The following is a 20,691-nucleotide window of genomic DNA, read 5'->3' as shown; positions in this document are numbered from 1 at the left end:
CCTCTCAATTTCCAACCGGCAAAACAGCTATTATGAGTTTTCTGGACAACGTAAAATTTCAACTTATCTGCTCAGAAGAGCGAAAGGGATCGACCTTTAGAGAGTTGTGAAATAAATTGACTCAATTTAAATAATACTGTACATAGTGGTAAGGCCCCGGAACTAGATGGCCTATCCTACAGAGTTAAAACAAAAAATTGCCAATAAGTTAGCTCCTCTCCTCTTAGACATGTTCAATGATTCTTTGGATCAGGGAGTATTACCTCAAACTCTGGGCCCGAGCTCATTTAAGATGAGTGTCGGTTTCTCATTACGTGTATTTTTTTTCATATTAAATGAAACATTCAAAAAATAAAATAAAATAAAAGCATCCACAAGCATTTTAAAGCTGCGATGAGGTGGCGACTTGTCCAGGGTGTACGCCGCCTTCCGCCCGATTGTAGCTGAGATAGGCGCCAGCGCCCCCCGCGACCCCAAAGGGAAGTGGTTGAAAATGGATGGATGGAAGTATTCTAAAGTCCCTGTGAGAACCAGCATCCTTTTATGCAAAACATAAATGTCCACTGGAAGGGATGCACGTCCCCAGAAGGCTATTGCAATGTGCTGTCATTAATACACTTAACTTAATAACTTAACTTAATAACTTAACTTAACCTTATTTAAATACACATCATCGAAAACATCATTACTAACAATAATTATTGAAAAGTGATTTTCACAGGTGTTTTCTCTCACTAAACTAAAAAGTATTTGGTGCATGTATATATCTTGTAAAGCGACTTGTCCAGGGTGTACTCCGCTTTCCGCCCGATTGCAGCTGAGATAGGCACCAGCGCCCCCCGCGACCCCAAAAAGGGAATAAGCGGTAGAAAATGGATGGGTGGATGGATGTATACCGTATTTCCTTGAATTGCCGCAGGGTATATAGTATGCGCCTGCCTGGAATTACTGCCGGGTCAAACTCGCTTCCCAAAATAATTAGCACATGCTTAGTATTACCGCCTGGTCAAACTCGTGATGTCACGAGTGACACTTCCCCTGTCATCATTTTCAAAATGGAGGAGGCTGATTTCAATACCGGTAACTTCAAATCACATAAAGGGAAGAAGATTAAGAGCTATTCAGTAGGATTTAAGGTCCAAGTTTACATCAAACTCAGATTTTTACTGCATACCTTTCCTAAGTGCCGGAATGAGAAGAGGTTTTAAAATAATTAGTGCATGCTTACTTTTACCGCATGCCTTTGGTAAGCGCAGGAGTGAGAAGAAGTTTTAAATTAATTAACGCCCCGGCGGCAATTCAAGGAAATACGGTATATGTATATATACTGTATATATACATACATATTTATATATACATATATGTGTGTGCATGTGTAAAAGAGTGTGTGCGGTGAATTATATTTATATAGCGCTTTTCTCTAGCGACTCAAAGCGCTTTACATAGTGAAACCCAATATCTAAGTTACATTTAAACCATTGTGGGTGGCACTGGGAGCAGGTGGGTAAAGTGTCTTGCCCAAGGACACAACGGCAGTGACTAGGATGGCGGAAGCGGGAATCGAACCTGTAACCCTCAAGTTGCTGGCACGGCCACTTTACCAACCGAGCTATACCGCGTGTATTAGTTATAAGTTTCTCAACCAAAAACATTACAGACATTGCCATTGATAAATGTTCTCAAAGACAAGCACCACAGAGTTATGAGCTATTTGTTTATTGCTACTCCTTTAAAGCAAAACTATGCGTACCATAATATATTATTATTTCAGTGACATTCCACTAACAATTTTATTTTCTTCTCCTGTGCCGCCATCTCTGCTTCCTTCAGCAGATGCCTTTTTTTTTTTTAATTCAGGAACATAAATCCCAGCACCCTCTTTCTCACTTCAAGTCAGACTGATGGTGGTGGTGGGAGCGGGGGGACAAGAAAAGGAATACGGAAAAAGACTAGCAGATGCGAGTGGGCGGTAGAAGAAGATAACGGAAAGTGAGGTAAGCGATGGGCAAAAGTAATTTCTAATTCAAGTGGAGAGCAGCACTATTATGATCATACCACCCCTGGTGCTGAAGTAGAGGTCATGTGAAGCCTGGAGGGGGCATCTGGGGGCCCACTGTGGAATGACGCCCCCAACCGGAATCAATGGTAAAGAGACTTGAACCATGCAGTAAAATGATACCGACGGTAAGAAGACTTCAAACTTGAACTATAGAGTGAAATTATATCAACAGCAAAGAGACTTGAATTATGCAGCAAAATTATATTACTCCAAAGAGACTTGAACCATATAGTGAAACGATATCAACGGTAAAAAGACTTGAACCATACAGTAAAATTAATTTAACAGTAAAGACACTTCAGACCTGAACAATAAGTATAATGATATCAATGGTATAGAGACTTAAACCATACAGTCAAACACTATTAACGGAAAAATACTTAAACCATACAATAAAAGGATATAAACGGTGAAGAGAATCAAACCATACAATAAAATGATACCAACGGTAAAGAGATTTAAACCATACAATAAAATGATACCAACGGCAAAGAGACATCAAACTTGAACAATAAATGTAATGATATTATTGTTAAAGAGACTAGAACCATACAGTGAAATGATATCAACGGTAAAAAGACTTGAACCATAGATCCATCCATCCATTTCTACCGCTTGTCCCTTTCGGGGTCCATACAGTAAAGAGACTAGAATCACACAGTAAATGTTATCAGATGTTCATGGCTGGATGGATGCAGCATGTTGATGCTAAAAAGAAAAAATCTATTGCATTGTATTATATTAAGAATTACTTGAATTTAATTGTTATCTATTTGAAAAATGAAATCTAATTAACATAACATATGCACACGTGCACCAACCGTGCTTCTTTTGGTTTGATTTGGTGTCATTGTTTTCACTTTCGGTAAAGGTAAAAGTACTTAATATTTTTTCACTAAATGTAATGGATTTTTTTCATTTTGAAAGAAAAAAATATATGTACTGCTTGAAATTGCATGCCTTTTAAACTGTGATAGTGTCTATTATTGCACCAAATATTACAGTATAGTATCATACTTTCCAAACATGTTTTGTCTAAATAAAAATAAATACAAATGCTTAACTTTACAGCCCACTACCCAGGAAATCAATAAAAATGGCAAAACATTTTACGTTGTTCTTTACAGCATATTATTGGAAATTGTAATTTAAAAAACTATCACTGTTTTTTGCGTTAAAATTCAGTTGACTGAGCTGCGAATTTTTGACTGTTGTTGTTTTTAATGGTGTATTACTGTAAATAGAAAGATGGTACATTTTTTTTTTTTTGCGGTACAAAAAACTGGCAGCTAAGTTTCCGGAAAAAAAAACAAAAAAAAACAACACTATATTTTACAGTAACATTTTGTAAATGTAAAGTTTTTAATGTAAAACCGAAAGTCTTCTTAAAACAATGTATATAATTAATAATTAAATCCAGAGGAAAATTCATACATTATTTTCTGTTATCGATGTTTGGATCAATCCACCTTCCCAATAATAAATTAACAAAATTGTCCAAAACAAGATCAGCCGACACTTTTCTCATTTATTTTGGATCTGCTTTTTCTTCTGAAGCACACGAATGAGCTCATTTACCACCGCCTTCATCAACACCAGGAAATGCCTCTCCAAAAAATGAGAGAGTCTGGCCTTTACTAATAAGGTCACGCGTACAATGGGTGTCAGTGAGAGTGTATTTTTTCTCATGCTTCTCCGATCGCCATGGAAACCACATCATTCCACGATGAATATTCCTCATTCCATTCCGCGCGTTCACCTTCCACTGCACCCCCCCCCCCCACCCACCCCCCACTTCTCCAGCTGGAAAAGTAAGGATTCCCTTGCATGTGCTCTTCATCCTCTTCGTCCTCATCAAACATTCATCCTCTAGCTTTGTCTTGCTCATGTCGTTCCTGCAAGACATGATGACACTTTTTTTTTTCTGGGGGACTCGCAGGCTTTTTATTGTCCTTTTTGGTCGATGTTAGGGTTAGGGTTAACCCTAACCCGATTCATCGTCTTATCACTTTGATAAAAATTGTCTAATGTCAATAGATTTGATTTGTTCTTTGGTCAATTTTAGTCCCTGCAAACCAATCTAGAGAACAATGTTGTAAATGAAACGATACAAGGAAGTCCACTTTGATATTTGTATTTGTTATAATAATAATAATAATAATGGATTAGATTTATATTAGGCTTTTCTATTATTAGATACTCAAAGAGCTTACAGAGAAGTGGGAACCTATCATTCTTTCACACCTGGTGGTGGTAAGCTACATCTGTAAAAAAAACCGGTAATCTACTGGCAGCTATAGCTGCCAAACGAAAACCATAAAATTAAAGTAAAACACTGTAAACCAAATAATGATCAAAAACATTATATTTACAGAAATTTTCATTAAACGTTTTGCAGAAAAAAATCTTAATTTTACAGATTTTTACTACATTATTAAGATCAACCACCTTTAATAAAGTGACGTCGCAAACAGTTCTGCAGAAAAATACCTTTTTCTACAGAGTTTTTCCAATTTATTACAATCAACCAATTTTAATGAAGTGACAATGCTGGCAGCTCCTCAGAAAAATACCATTAGTTTACAGATATTTGCAGAATTATTAAGATCAGGGGTTTAAAACCCAATTTACCGGGGGGACACTGTATGTGGAAACTACGCTAAAAGTGAATTCGCCTTCTTTGAATAATCATACCAACCTGGCAAACAAGTTTGCCGAACTTCACGAGAGACTTCCTGCGACTCTCGCGTAGTAATGTCATGATAACGGTGGTACAATTACTTTAAAAGAATACCTTGAGTGCGTCGCTCAAGCTATTAATCTATATCTTTCGTCACATTGGTTCAATCACTGGATACGTAACGAGCCCAACGTAACGCATATAGTGAAGGGCGCACATGATTACACTTAACTGGCAAGCTATTAATCTATATCTTTCGTCACATTGATTCAATTACTGGATACGTAACGAGCCCAACGTAACACATATAGTGAAGGGCGCACATGATTACAATTTACTGGCTGAAAGACATAGTTGATCAACAGCCAGACAGTTCACACTGACGGTGGCAGTACAAACAAATTTAAAACTGTTACAAATATGTGCCATATTGTGAACAAACATCAAAAAAGAATGACAAACACAGTTAGGGAGAACATCTTCACCCTAACACAAAATAAACACAAAAGAACAAATACCCAGAATGCCAAGCAGCGCTACTCTTCCGGGCCACACCCCTGCCGCCACCCCAGATCACCGCCCCCCTCCATGCGTCGATGGAGATGGGCGGGGTTTGGTGGTTTCGGGGGTGCAGCCCGGAAGAGTAGCGCTGCTTGGCATTCTGGGTATTTGTTCTTTTGTGTTTATTTTGTGTTACGGTGAAGATGTTCTCCCGAAATGTGTTTGTCATTCTGTTTTGATGTGGGTTCACAATATGGCGCATATTTATAATAGTCTTAAATTTCTTTACACTGCCACCGTCAGTGTGACCTGTATGGCTGTTGGGTTTGATCAAGTATGTCTTGCAGTAACCAACGTGACACCATTTTACAATAAATCTTCTTTAAAACTACATATAAAACTGTTAGAGAGTTAGTGTGGACATATACTTACATATAACAAGCTTCATAATAAATGAAAGTTGATTACTGTAATTTAACACCAATTTGAAAGTAATTTGAGAAAACAGAAAATGATATGGATTATTAATATGGTATTTTTCTGTAAAAAAATAAAAAAATAAATAAACATAGTTTGTCATTACTGGCATATTACTGAAAATAACAGGCGGTTTGTTTATTTATAGATAATGTATTCAATTCTACAGTTTTATAATCTAAAAAAAATTGAAAAATTACAGTAGAAATTTACAGTAAATCAACCATAAGAATAGGATTTTTTTTTACAGTGTAGCCACAGCTGCCATGGGGTAGACTGACGGAAGCATGGCTGCCAGTTTGCGCCTACGGCCCCTCCGACCACCACCTATCACTCATTCATCATTCATTCAACAGGGTGAAGTGTTCTGCCGAAGGACACAACGGCAGCGATTTGGATGTCAATAGGTGGGGAGCGAACCTGCAACCCTCAGGCTTCTGACACGGCCTCTCTACCCACTACGCCATGCCATTTAAATGTCTGCAATGTTATTATTAGTATCAATGATTCTGCTTTTTCTCCATTTCTAGCATATGTGCTTAGTTTTGGACATATCTGCTCTAATAAGATCCAAAGGAGTACTCAATCTAATTCAACAATATTGTGCTTCATAAGTGTAATGATATATTGGCCACATTAATATTAATTGTATATTTTTATGTATTAGTACATTTTACCTGTACTTTATTCTGCTTTTTCTCATTTGTCTTGTAATTTTTCTTACAGACTTGAGCAGTTAAAAATACATTTTTTTCTTCTTTTTTGTTTGTTGATGTACATTGCGGTCTGCGATGAGGTGGTGACTTGTCCAGGGTGTACCCCCGCCTTCCGCCCGATTGTAGCTAAATATAGGCACCACCCCCCCCCCTTTTTTTGCTAAATATGATATTTTTATTAATATGATTATTATTTATTACTAAATACTTACAGTTATTTTCATGCATTGTTAATGTTATTATTCTACAAAGCACAATGTGGTTGTGGAAAATCTACTTTTTGTATTTTGTATTTTTTTTTTTAATTTAGGTGGGTTAATTATATAGTTTAATAACATTTTTAAAAAACACAACAAAGACATGTGTTTTTTAAACCAATTGACTAATTGCAAATTATTTTGTATGAATTCATGAAAAAAGGTGTTATAGCATGCAGTCACATTCACTTCTAAGGTAAACTAAATGATAGGTTCTAATAATAATGAAATTAAGCAATGGGTGGCCGCTAACTTTTTGCAACTCAACACCAAGAAAACGGAAATGTTATTATCGGTACTAGACCCCGACACCTATTTAATAATACCACCTTAACATTTGACAACCAACAAATACACAAGGCGACTCGGTAAAGAATTTTGGTATTATCTTCGACCTAACTCTCTCAGTTGAGTCACACATTAAGCGTGTAACTGAAACGGCCTTCTTTAATCTCCGTAATATCGCTAAAATGTGTTCTATTTTGTCCACTAGCGACGCTGAGATCATTATTCATGGCTTCGTTACGGCTTGTCTCGATTACTGAAACGTATTATTTTCAGGTCTCCCTATACATTAAAAGATTACAGGTGGCTGCTAGACTTTTGAGAAGAACACGAACATTTGATCATAGTACGCCTATACTGGCTCACCTGCACTGGATTCCTGTGCACTTAAGATGTGACTTTAAGGTTTTACTACTTACGTATAAAATACTACACGGTCTAGCTCCATCCTATCTTGTCGATTGTATTGTACCATATGTCTCGACAAGAAATCTGGGTTCAAAGAGCTCTGGCTTATTAGTGATTCCCAGAGCCCAGAAAAAGACTGTGGGCTATAGAGCGTTTTCCACTCGGGCTCCAGTACTCTGGAATGTCCTCCCGGTAACAGTTTGAGATGCTACCTCAGTAGAAGCATTTAAGTCCCATCTTAAAACTCATTTGTATACTTTAGCATTTAAATAGACCCCCTTTTTACACTAGTTGATCTGCCGTTTCTTTTCTATTCTGCTATGCCCCCCTCTCCCTTGTAGAGGGAGGGGGCATAGGTCCGGCGGATGAAGTGCTGGCTGTCCAGAGTCGGGACACGGGGTGGTCCGCTTGCCTGTGCATTGGCTGGGGACATGTCTGTGCTGCTGACCTGTCTCCGCTCGGGATGGTCACCTGCTGGCCCCACTATCGACTGGACTTTCACTTTTATATTAGATCCACTATGGACTGGACTTTCACAATATTATGCTAGACCCACTCGATGTCCATTGTGGTCGTCTCCAAGGTTTCTCATTGTCATCCCACTGGGTTGAGTTTTTACTTGCCCTGATTTGGGATCTGAACCGAGGATGTCGTTGTGGCTTGTGCAGCCCTTTGAGACACTTGTGATTTAGGGCCATATAAATAAACATCGATTAATTTAATAATTACATTAATCATGAAAATGTGCTTTTAACCAACAACATATCTCTAACGCATTACTCTTTCATTCTTTTTTATGAAGAAAAATCCTTCAAATGATATACAGAACAAATGTTTTAAGTAGTTCTAATAAATACAAAATTAATGGGAAGGTGTGTGCCTTTTAGTTATGTATTTGTGTTTTTGTTTTGTTTTGTTTTGTTTTTTTATCATCATTCATTATCATGTTGTTGTGACCTGAGTGAGTATCATTGTGAGGATGCAGCAGATGTTGTAATGTGCATCAGGTGCACAATAGAAGACAAATGCTGGCACAGTGTGCGCGCACACACACACACACTCACACACTTACACTTACGCGCACGCACACACACACACACTAGAGTACACACAACAGTGTGCCACGAGGAAGAAAGAGCAAACAATCAAGAGGAGCGGAGCTCAGTGACAAAATCTGGCAAAGAAGATGTTGCTGAAAGCTGCACGCCACAAATTAATAGCTGCATCTCCTCTACCGGCCAAGCCAACAAATAAATGGAAATGAATGATCAATAATCTATCAACAAAAACTAAACTCTCTGCTTTACAGCATCAATTCAAAAGTAACAAGTGACAATTCTCTTTTTCTTCTTTCTGCATTTTGTACAGTTCTCTCTGAAATATACTGAACTTGTTTTTGCATTTTATGACGCTCGAAAAAATAACAAATAAATGGTAACATGTTTTATGTCCATCATGGTGCGACGGTAACGTCATTAGGCACTAATACAAGTGTTATTATTGCAAATGTTGATTTTTCTCTAAAAAAGCACAACAAAAGACAATAAATAAATATCATCCTATTTATCACGCCAGTTATGTGTATTCATATATATATATATATATATATATATATATACTGTATCTAAAAACGTGCATACATTCAAATCTACAATAAAAACACATCAAACAGTACAAAACAGTCTGAGCATCAAAAGTTGCACCAAATGTCTTCTTACCTATCCGAGCTTCCTCAGCTTCCAGCGGGCTGGCGAAGCAGCGCTGAGCCGGCACACATCCTCCGGAATGGTCCTGCACGGCTGAATGAATGGAGGAAGGAAAGGAGGGGGCAAGGAAGGACGGAAGGAAGGAAGGGAGGGAGGAATGAAGGAAGGAAGGAATTAAGGCAGGAAGGAAGGCGTTGCGCGTCAGGCAGAGGCGCTGTCCGCGGTGCTGAAGAGGAGCGCAGCTTCTCTCATTCTTGACAGCTGAGGGAGACCAGCAAGTTGTTAATGGGAGAAGAAGCTTCTCGAAGATGTCAACCTCATGCGGCACTCAATATGCAGCCCAGAGAACATCGTTACAACTTGTCAGGTCCTCAGACGATAGAAGAGGATATGTTTGCTTGCAGGGAAGTGAAGAAGCTGATGGAAGTCACCTCCTTTTTGTGCGCCAGCAGGGAGGAGACATTTTTTTTTTTTTTTTTAACTTAAGATCTACAAACATGTTGTGACACGTCGTAGGGTGAGTGGGAGGTCAGGTCCAGCTTCCAAATCACACACACACACACACATGCAAACTCAATTTTTTATGAAAAAAAAATAATAATAATTCAGTTAATTCGTCAGAATTCTACTGTGATAAAACCTTTGCACCGTTTTAAGATTTAAAGTGCAGTGCAGTACAATTTAAAAAAAGTCAGTAGATTTTACGGTAAAAACAAACAAACTCAGTAACCAAAATTTTACTGCTAAAATAAAAGTGGTAATATTTTTACAATTACAGTAATGCACTGTAAAAAAAAAAAAAATAAATAAAAAATAAATTTTATACTGACAAAAAAAGAGCTGGTAGTGGTCCACTAAGCCACCACTGCAAATATACAAGTGGTATTTTTTCCATTTATAGTAATGCACTGTGAAAACATTTTCAATTGATTACACGGTAAAATACTGACAGTTAATCGCTAGAATCTTACAATAAATTAATCGTGCATTTTTTTTTCATTTAAAGTAATGCACTGTAAAACAAGGACAAAACAATTATGTGTTACAGTAAAAAGTGTTGCTAAAATTTAACTGTAAAAACAAACATAGTACCGTTTTTCCATGTACAGTAATGCACAGGGGAACATAAGTCAGTTGATTTTATGTTAGACAAGCAGCTCAATCTTTCAAATTCTACAGTAATAATATAATTAGTAGCGTTTTTTTCTATTTGCAGTAATGCATGGTAAAAAAATATATATTTTGCTGTTATAATCATGTCCTCATGAAGCGACATCCTACATTGACCGTTACTTAAATTAAGTTACGTTACATTAAGTTCCATCTTAAAACTTATTTGTATACTCTAGCCTTTAAATAGACCCCTTTTTTAGACCAGTTGATCTTCCGTTTCTTTTCTTTTCTCCTCTGCCCCCCTCTCCCTTGTGGCGGGGGGTGGGGGGCAGGTCTGGTGGCCATTGATGAAGTGCTGACTGTCCAGAGTCGGGACCCGGGGTGGACCGTTCGCCTGTCCATCAGTTGGGGACATCTCTGCGCTGCTGACCTGTCTCCGCTTGGGGTAGTCTCCTGCTGGCCCCCCTATGGTCTGCACTCTCGCTATTATAATAGATCCACTATGGACTGGACTCTCACTACTACAAACCCCGTTTCCTTATTTATTTATTTATTTATTTCATTATTGACATCCAGCATCAGACATTTCCATCCACTATATCATATTCACATACATCACATATCGGTTGTTTGCCCTAAATGTCAGAAATATTTTTTGTTTATGTACCCATCATACCACCCACGCCCCCCAAAAAAAAGAAAAATAAACAAAGAGAGAAAACAAAAACAAGGTAGTATCTACACATACATGAATTAAATAAGCAAAAAATAAATAATACATTGATAATAATAATAAACAGAAATAAAATAAAATAAATATATACAGATACTCAGTAACCAAAATTTTACTGCTAAAATAAAAGTGGTAATATTTTTACAATTACAGTAACATACACACATATAGGGAGTAATCTTTTTTTTTTTTTTTTTTTTTTAAACAGTACACTAATTCAAGAGATTTACTGTAAGTCAGGTTTATGGGGCATAATTGACCCAATTTTCCCAGTATGAAGTACATTTCTCCAATTTATAATTAGGAAAGGCAGTTATCTTTTCCATGTTACATATGTCCATTGCGGTTTCCATCCATTGCTTCAAAGTTGGGCTTTCCTGGGATATCCATTTCCTAGTGATGGTCTTTTTACAAGCCACCAGTAGGATATTCATTAAGTATTTATCTTTCTTCAGCCAATCTTGAGGTGCAAGTCCAAAAAAACAAAGTTTTACTTTCAAGGGGTATTTTTCGTTTAAAAATATTCTGTATAGCTTGGTGTATCTCTTTCCAATAGTCCTTTATGGTGGAGCAGTCCCAGAAAACATGGTAGTGGTTTGCGTTTGAATTCCCACACTTTCTCCATCAGGTAGGGGAGTTATCATAGTGAGACTTCTGAGAAGGTGAGTTGATTTCATATTCAACAGACCCTTATACAAGCATGAAACAGTTTTATCAATCATTTCTGCATTGTAGGCTTTTGTAAACAATTCAATCAAACATATACTCGTCTTTGTAACGCTTTTTACCTTCATATTAACAAAATGTCGCAACTGCAGATATCGATAGAAATCTTGGTTTTCTAATACATATGTCCTTTTAATAGTTTCAAAACTAAGCATTTTTTTTATTTTCCATTACACTACATAGATCTGTTGTACCCTTAAATATCCAGTCCTCAAATCTTGAGTCTAATTTATTAGGTGCAAACTCTGTATCATAGGCACACCATTTAAGAACTGCAATATCGCTCTCGAGTTTGTGTTCCTTTATGATAATTTGCTACACTTTAAGGGTCAATTTCACCAATGGATAATCAATGTTATTCATATGGGCTCATAAATTGCTATCCGCCAGGATTGCTTGTATGGGGATGGAGGGCATTTCTTCCTCAATAATTTTCCATTGAGCATGACGGGTTGCAGCAGCATATCACAGCTCTCATCTGGGCTGCAAAATTATAATATCGGAGGCAAGGTAAACCCCATCCTCCTTTTTGTTGGTAGAGTGGCTGTGCCAGCAATCTGAGGGTTACTGGTTCAATCCCCATCTTCTACCATCCTAGTCACGTCCGTTGTGTCCTTGGGCAAGACACTTCACCCTTGCTCCTTATGGGTCCTGGTGAGCGCCTTGCATGGCAGCTCCGGCCGTCAGTGTGTGAATGTGTGTGAATGGGCAACTGTGGAAATACTGTCAAAGTGCGTTGGGCTCCTTAAAAAGGGGTAGAAAAGCGCTACACAAGTACAACCCATTCACCATTTACCATTTTGTTTGACCAATTTTAAAGTTTTGAGACAAACTCTTGGTCTTTTACTTTGCCATATAAACCTTGATAGCATTTTGTCCCATTGATTGAATTGGTGCTGGTTAATCTCTATTGGCAGGGTTTGGAACAGGTATAGCAGTCTTGGCAGTACATTCATTTTAATGGCATCAATTCTAGAATTAAGACTAAAAAAAGGAATTAAGTTCCATCTTGCTATGTCATCTTTTATTTTTTTATGTATGGGTTGATAGTTGTATTCTGATAATTTTGTTAGCTCTTTTGAAAAATTAAACCCTGTTTCCATATGAGTTGGGAAACTGTGTTAGATGTAAACATAAACGAATACAATGATTGGCAAATTTCTTTTCAACCCATAGTCAATTGAATGAACTACAAAGACAAGATATTTGATGTTCAAACTCATTAACTATATATTTTTTTTGCAAATGATAATTAACTTAGAATTTCATGGCTGAAACATGTGCCAAAGTAGTTGGGAAAGGGCATGTTCACCACTGTGTTACATCACCTTTTCTTTTAACAACACTCAATAAACGTTTGGGAACTGAAGAAACTAATTGTTGAATCAGAATCAAAATCAGACATACTGTATTAATCCCCGAGGGGAAATTTAAATTTTCAGCACAATCCCATTCAAGATCAGACAAACATTACAGGGAGACAGAACGGGATCGCTGACGGGTCTGCCAACTTCCGGCGCCCCTTACAAAAAAGGTGAGATACAGGTAAACAATTGCGGGGGGTAGGAGAAAAAAAATAAAAGAATAAAGTAAAATAAAATAAAATAAAATGAAAAAATCGGTCTAAGCCTGGGCCCCTGGAGAGGGGTCCAGACTGAGGCCAAGGAAAAAATCAACTCATAGCCATAGTACACATCCCTCTTACACAAGAAGAGGGAAACATCAAAGAACACTAAGAACATGAAAAGCATTAAAGTAGCGAAGCTGACGCAACCAGCCCCTTCTACATACAGCTATGAATAAAAAGTAAAAGAAACATATACACTGTGGTGGCCTCTGCGGTGTTCCACGCCAACGTCCGCTGGGGTGGAGGGAACATGGCCAGAGACAGGAGCAGACCCAACAAAGCAACCAAGAGAGCCGACTCCACTCTCGGTCGCCAACCAACTCTCGGCCAGTGTCCGGTCCGCATGGATGAGCGAGGATATGTCCAAAGAGACTGAGGTGTCCGATACCTGCTAATTCAGCCAAGACACTGTGAAGCTTGTCCGTCCCGGCACTCAGTGCCAGCTCCGCGACCCTCTCTCTTCATCCGCATCTCCTCCAGTCCCTCCAAACGGACTCTGGTGTGGCAGACACCCAGCAGCTGGTTTCCATGGCCAAACGGCTCCAGGGAGGCAGATCCAGAAGTCCACAAAAAAGCACCGCAGAGGTCACGAAAGTGTCACCCCATGTCACACAGTCCCAAAGGGTCCCGGACCAAAAGGCAAAATATATATATATATATATATATATTTTTATATATATATATATATATATATATATATATATATATATATATATATATATATATATATATATATATATAGTAATGCACCCCCATATGCATATGTGTGTGTATATATATATATATATATACACACACTGCCTTGGGCAGTAATGCACCCCCATATGCATATGTGTGTGTATATATATATATATATATATATATATATATATATATATATATATATATATATATATATATATATATATATATATATATGTACGTGTATATGTTTATATATGTATCTATATAATATGTATATGGGTATATGCGCGTGTGTAAATGTATATGTATATATATATGTATATGTATGTGTATGTATGCATATATATATATATATGTGTACTGTATGTATATTTCTGGGGATACGCTCTGGGCCTGCTGGTTAATCGGGGGTCGGCGCCTCGGGCTACTGCATCCGGGCTGCATGTCTGGAGCTCCTGGGTCCCACCGTCCATCCCTATATATATATATATATATATATATAGCTCCTGCCAACAGCAGCCACTACAGCGGTGCCATCTTGGAATAAAAGAGCTTTGAAAGTGGAATTCTTTCCCATTCTTGTTTTATGTAGAGCTTCAGTCGTTCAACAGTCCGGGGTCTCCGCTGTCGTATTTCACGCTTCATAGTGCGCCACAGGGCTTCACGGTGGCAGAGGGGTTAGTGCGTCTGCCTCACAATACGAAGTTCCTGCAGTCCTGGGTTCAAATCCAGGCTCGGAATCTTTCTGTGTGGAGTTTGCATGTTCTCCCCGTGAATGCGTGGGTTCCCTCCGGGTACTCCGGCTTCCTCCTACTTCCAAAAACATGCACCTGGGGATAGGTTGATTGGCAACACTAAATTGGCCATTGTGTGTGAATGGGAGTGTGAATGTTGTCTGTCTATCTGTGTTGGCCCTGTGATGAGGTGGCGACTTGTCCAGGGTGTACCCCACCTTCCGCCCGATTGTAGCTGAGATAGGCGCCAGCGCCCCCTGCGACCCCAAAGGGAATAAGCGGGAGAAAATGGATGGATGGATGGATAATGCGCCACACACATTCGATGAGAGACAGGTCTGGACTGCAGGCAGGCCAGTAAAGTACCCGCACTCTTTTTTTACAAAGCCACGCCGTTGTAAAACGTGCTGCAAGTGGCTTGGCATTCTCTTGCTGAAATAAGCAGGGGTGTCCATGAAAAAGACAGCGCTTAGATGGCAGCATATGTTGTTCTAAAACCTGTATGTACCTTTCAGCATTAATGGTGCCTTCACAGATGTGTAAGTTACCCATGCCTTGGGCAGTAATGCACCCCCATATGCATATGTATGTGTATATATATATATATATATATATATATATATACATATATATATATATATATATATATATGTACGTGTATATGTTTATATATGTATCTATATAATATGTATATGGGTATATGCGCGTGTGTAAATGTATATGTATATATATATGTATATGTATGTGTATGTATGCATATATATATATATATGTGTACTGTATGTATATTTCTGGGGATACGCTCTGGGCCTGCTGGTTAATCGGGGGTCGGCGCCTCGGGCTACTGCATCCGGGCTGCATGTCTGGAGCTCCTGGGTCCCACCGTCCATCCCTTCAGGGTGCCCGTCTTGGTTTGGGCCAGCTGGGTCTAGTCCCCTCATCCTTGTGGTAGCTTTGTGCTGCAGGGTATTCCGAGTTTTTGCGAGTCGGCCAGCTGCTGGGGTGGTGATCTTGTGTGTCAGCATGTCTGTGATCTTTTTTTAATTCTTTGTTTTGTGTGTGTATATATGTATGTGGAGTTATGTGTGTATATGTATGTGTATGTGTATGTATATATGTGCATGTATGTATATATATGTGTGTATGTATATTAATGTATGTATATATATATATATGTATATATGTATGTGAATGTATATATGTATGTGTATATATGTGTATGTATGTGTGTGTGTGTATATGTATGTATATATGTATGTGTGTGTACGTATGTGTATATGTATATATGTGTATATATACATATATGTATTGCATAAATTCATGTATGTATGTGTGTATGTGTATATTTATATAAATGTGTATATATGTATATAGATAAATATTATTTATTTATTTATTTATTTATTTTTAAATATATTAAATATTGTGTATTTTGTTTTGTTTTGTTTTTGTTTGTTTTTTCTCCCCCCCTCTCTCAGGGGGTGGACCTCGACAGGGCGGTTGCTGGTTGTTCCATCTCCATCGTTGGGGTCCCTTTCGGGTGGGGTGAGTGGTTCCCGCGGCCCTGTGCTGGGAGTTCCTATGGTTGCCGACTTGGGTGGGGTAGCCTGGTGTGGACCGCGCCGTGCTCCCCGGGTGTGGGGGGGTCGTGGGGGCCCGGGTGCTGGTGGGCGGGGGCGGTCTTCCCGTCCGGTTGCGGAGAACCTCTAGGTCCCCCCGGGCGGGGCATCCCGCCTTTCTGACCGTGTGAGGGAATGTCTCTCGCTGGCTTGGGGTCTGGCCGTCCGCTGCTTCTCTTGTGTCCTGTCCTCTGCCGGGCGCGTTTGTCTTCGGCCTGCTGCTGGATCTTCCGGGCGGCGCGGTGGGCCGGGCTCTGGGGTTCCCGTCGCTGGCCGGCCTGGCTGTGTGGGGCCAGTGTTCCCTGGGCGCCGCGCCTGCTGTTTGGTTTTGGGCTCTCTGGGCGGCTGGGGCTGTACTCTGTTTCCCACGCACACTGCGAATCAAATATATTGTACATACAAACACACATATACTCACACACACACACACCATTATTCATACGTTCAAACATACATACATAGATACCTACGCTCCCACATATACAAATACAGTACATTCCTACATACTCCAAATTCGTCCATCTACACGCATATTCATGGTACGAACATGCACATACTGTACATATACATTCACTGTACAAACATACATATACCCATACTGTACATATACATTTACTGTACAAACATTCATATACACAATCTGTACATGTACAAGTACATATTCATACATGCACTCATGCACATAATCACGTTTCATCAAACATATATTACCGTTGTTGCACTAGGGGAAAATTTGTAAACCATGGCACACTGACAAAGCTTAACCCATTGTTACTACAACAATCTACAAGATTAATATACTGTAGGTTGCCTCTCTCCCTTCCCCTCCATCTTTCGGTATTCCTTTTTTTTTTTAAATCTCTTTAGTGATCATTATGTTTACGTATTGATGCATTTGAACAACTGTATTGTTGATAATAGAGGTAAACTATTGGTATTGTTCATGATCAATAGCATTTTTTCTATTGGTATTTGTATTGTTCCAGTTGTAGTGTAAAAATGCTCATTGTCATTTCTATATTATTATTTATTTCGCTAACAGCTTCTTTGCTATCACTTTTACGATCATATTTGTACATATCTTATATGCTGGTGTTGTTCTATTGTTGTTGTTTTTGTTGTTATTGTTGTGTTTGCTGCTGTTGTTTTTGTCTCTCTGTCTAATCCCCCCTTATCCCCACAATTTCCCCCCTCTGTTTTCCTTTTTTTCTCTTTCTATCCCCTCCTGCTACGGCCCGGCTGCACCAAATGATAATATGAATATGTTTAATAAAGTCAAATTCAAATAAGGCAACAAGAGAAGTATCCTACACTTCTCTTTTGGGCATCTACATCAACTATATAATTTGCCTGAGTAGTTGGACAGGACAAAAAAAAATAAAAATGAAAAAAATAAAAAAGGAATGCACCCCCATACCATCACAGATGCTGGCTTTTGAACTTTGCGTCGATAACAGTCTGGATGGTTCGCTTCCCCTTTGGTCCGGATGACACAATGTCGAAAATTTCCAAAAACAATTTGAAATGTGGACTCGTCAGACCACAGAACACTTTTCCACTTTGCCATCTTAGATGATCTCGGGCCCAGAGAAGCTGCCGGTGTTTTTGGATGTTGTTGATAAATGACTTTTGCTTTGCATAGTAGAGCTTTAACTTGCACTTACAGATGTAGCAAAAAACTGTAATTAGTGACAGTGGTTTTCTGAAGTGTTCCTGAGCCCATGTGGTGATATCCTTTAGAGATTGATGTCCCTTTTTGATACAGTGCCATCTGAGGGATCGAAGGTCACAGTCATTCAGTGTTGGTTTCCGGCCATGCCGCTTACGTGGAGTGATTTCTCCAGATTCTCTGAACCTTTTGATGATATTATGGACCGTAAATGTTGAAATCCCTAAATTTCTTGCAATTGCAATTTGAAAAACATTGTTCTTAAACTGTTTGACTATTTGCTCACTCAGTAGTGGATCCCTGGGTGTAGCTCGCCCCATCCTTTCTTGTGACTTACTGAGCATTTTTTGGTAAGCTGTTTTTATACCCAATCACAGCACCCACCTGTTCCCAATTAGCCTGTACACCTGTGGGATGTTCCAAATAAGTGTTTGATGAGCATTCCTCAACTTGATCAGTATTTATTGCCACCTTTTGTAACTTATTTGGCACGTGTTGCAGCCATGATTTGTTCAGTATGGTTCCTGTTGTAAATAGTTGAATGATGCGGACACGTTTGTTGTTGAATACTTTCTATCAGACTTCTGTCTCTAAGCAACTTTTTGTATGTAATAGGTGACTATAATTATCTGATATGCTTAAATGTGTTGTTTGAGCTCATTTTAACTCAACTGTTGTGTAGCTGCTTGGTCCTTGTAACCTACAGCCCGAGTGTCCAAATTGCAGCCCATAGCTATGTGTTTAACAGACAACCGAAACAATTGAAAATGTGGTATTCGGGTGTTTGTTCAATCAGCGGCAGCTACGCCTTGTTTTATCATTGGGCCTAAGTCTTTGATTTCGTAGGCGGGACAGAGAGCAAGGGAACAATGTGGGACAGCATTTGTGTCCATCTTATACCATGTTAGTTATTGCTAAGATATGTCAACATGAGCAGCCACATCCTGAGTTCCAACATATATATAAATACAAATGTATATATATATATATATATATATATATACATATATATATTTATATATATATATATATATATATATATATATATATATATATATATATATATATATATATATATATATATATATATATATATATATATATATATATATATACATATATATATATATAGCACTATAATACACCGCATGGTGCAACCTGGACACATCATCAGTGATTCTCCCGGGGTCATAGGGTGTTTCGGGTCTTAATCAGACACCCTCACCCGGGCGACCCAGCCGAGGATGATCAGTCCCTCGACTTGTGTCCAGGTAGCGCACTACGCCACGCGTCCCCCCTCCTCAACCAGAGCCAACGTAAAGCCTTTTCAGACGCTTCCAATATGTTTTTTATGGCTCTTCGCCTGTGCAGTCCACAAATTCCAAGGAGCCCCAGGACACGGTGTAAGGACTTGCCTGCAAAACCCCTGCAGCCCACCTCAATAGGCTCGCAGCGGGCCTTCCACCCGTTCCTCCGGCAGTCAGCCACAAGATCTGCATATTTCGCCCTCTTCCTTTCCTGAGCTTCCTCCATTCTGTCCTCCCAGGGGACAGTTAGCTCAAGGAGCACCACCTGCTTGCTGGTTCCAGACATCAATACCATGTCTGGCCGTAGTGTTGTGGTTGCAATGATGTCTGGGAATCGCAACTGCCTTCCTAGATCAACCAAGAGCTGCCAGTCCCTTGCTGTTGTTAGCAGGCCACCCTGGGTCTTCTTGGAGGGTTGAGGTTTCTCTCCTGCTCGGACAAAGGCAATTGTGCACTTAGTTGGGTGTTGCCGCTTACTGGTGTTGATGCCAGTGCAGATAGTGTCTGCTATTGCCCGCAGGACCTGGTCGTGGCGCCACCGGTACCTGCCATCTCCCAATGCCTTTGAGCAACAGCTGAGGATGTGTTGTAATAATCCTCTTTTCTGACAGCGCTGGCACACAGGTGTGTCTATCAGGACCCAGGTAAATAAGTTAGCCGGACTTGGGAGGACATCATAAACTGACTGGACCAAGAACTTAAACTGGTGTGGCTCCGCTTTCCAGAGTTCGGTCCAGGTGATCTTGCGACCAGCTATGTGCTCCCACTTGGTCCAGGCCCCCTGCTTGCTCCTTCCCACCACTCTGCTGAAGCGAGCCTCTTCCACCTCTGCGCGACCCTCAACTTGGACCAACTTTCTCCTTTCCTTTCCTCTGGCTCTGCTGTAGCTTGGTTTGGTGTTACTACCCAGCCCAGCCCGACCAGTAGCTACGGTTCCCACCACGGTGCTGTGCCGCAACCTCGCCTCTGCCCGCTCCACTGCATCCTGGGCACGCCACTTCCTTCCTGTTCTGACCTCCACACCTGCTGACGATACTTTCCCATCAGCAGAATCTCTGTAGAGCAGGACTTCTCTGGCCCTGGAAACCTTGAACTCCTCTGCCAGACTACTGAAAGGAAGCTGCAGCTTGGTGTTGTGCCCAAACAAAGCAATGCTGCTTAGGCTCCGTGGCAGACCCAGCCACCTGCGCAGGGACGAGCTGATCTTCCTCTCGAATCCCTCCACGATGGTCATTGGGAATTCGTACATCAGCAGCGGCCAGAGGATACGAGGCAGGATGCCATGCTGATATATCCAGGCTTTGAACTTCCCTGGAAGTCCCGACTTGTCCACCGCTGAGAGCCACATGTTGAGGTTATCGCTGGTAGCTTGCCGTGCAGCGGAATCCTT

The 20,691-nt window shown here is 39.8% G+C and overlaps 1 protein-coding gene across 1 annotated transcript in view; it reads right to left on the bottom strand.

Moving 5' to 3' along the window:
* Positions 1–9,520, bottom strand: part of grm2a (glutamate receptor, metabotropic 2a) — a 133,753-nt gene extending 124,233 nt beyond the window's left edge. The window contains exon 1 of the mRNA XM_061922690.1: positions 9,102–9,520. The gene's annotated coding sequence lies outside the window, so the exon portion shown is untranslated. The remainder of the gene's footprint in view (positions 1–9,101) is intronic.
* Between the last annotated feature and the right edge of the window lie 11,171 nt (positions 9,521–20,691).

This window comes from Nerophis ophidion, linkage group LG16, assembly GCF_033978795.1.
Source record: "Nerophis ophidion isolate RoL-2023_Sa linkage group LG16, RoL_Noph_v1.0, whole genome shotgun sequence".
NCBI lineage: Eukaryota > Metazoa > Chordata > Actinopteri > Syngnathiformes > Syngnathidae > Nerophis > Nerophis ophidion.
This window is presented reverse-complemented; position numbering and strand designations above follow the sequence as displayed.